Here is a 1,110-nt window from a genome sequence, read left to right on the forward strand (position 1 = left end):
AAAAAAAAAAGAAAAGAAAACCATCCACAAATGGGATTGCATCCAAGGTCTATCCATTGCTGTTAAGTGGACGCTGACTCATCGTAACCCCATAGATTCCAGGGTAAAACTCTTTACTGGAGCAGATGGCTGTATCTTGCTCCTATGACAAAGCTGGTGGAGTTGAGCTGCCCATCTTTCAGTCAGTAGCTGGGCACTTTAACCACTCTGTGACCAGGGTTCCCTTATAAACATATAGGGTCTGGGATTCCAATGCCTATTATTTTGACCACACAATTCAACTCATCACATGCGGTAAAAGACAGATTATCCACACCCCAGGAAGCCCTTCAGCCTCTCTCTTGTAATCACATCCCCACAGAGGTGAAGCCAATTTTCACTATCTTGTGGTTTTTTTTTTAAGTGATGTGTTTGTGTCGCCTGATTTTCAATACAGGATGTTCTCTTTTGTGTTTAACTTCTTAGATCCACATTATTTTTGTGAGGCCCAACTATTGCGTGGCACGCGATTACAAACATTCGTTCTCATTGCTGTAGAAATATTCCATGATGGGAATAAGTATACCACAATTTATCCCTTCTACTGTTGACGGGCATCTATGTCTCTGGACTTAACCATGACCTTGCTCTTCTGAAAGTGCTTCTATAGCAGGGTCAGGCCAATATCTGGAGCCTTGGTTTCTCCACCCAGCCTCAAGACCAAGTGTGTAGAACTTGTTCAAGTTGTAGCCCAGAAGGAGAGTCTGAGAACATGCATATGTAAAATGACATGGCATTGACCACCCCCCCATCCCATGCTTGTGGATTGGAAGACTCAATGTAGTCAAGATGTCAGTTCTGCCAAAGGCACTATATAAGTTTAATGTAATCCCGATACAATTACCCTCATCTTTCTTCAAAGAAATGGAAAAACTGATTACCAACTTCATATGGAGACGGAAGAAGCCAAGAATTAGCAGAGAACTCCTCAAGAAGAAGGACACATGGGAGTGCTTGCTTTACCTGACTTTAGCACATACTATACAGCCACAGTTGTCAAAACTGCATGGTATTGGTACAATGACAGATACTCAGACCAATGGAAAAGAACTGAAAACCCAGAAATAAAAT

The sequence above is a fragment of the Echinops telfairi genome, unplaced genomic scaffold (genome assembly GCF_000313985.2).
Source record: "Echinops telfairi isolate 266 unplaced genomic scaffold, ASM31398v2 ScPeMD7_2010;HRSCAF=2546, whole genome shotgun sequence".
NCBI classification, from domain to species: Eukaryota; Metazoa; Chordata; class Mammalia; order Afrosoricida; family Tenrecidae; genus Echinops; species Echinops telfairi.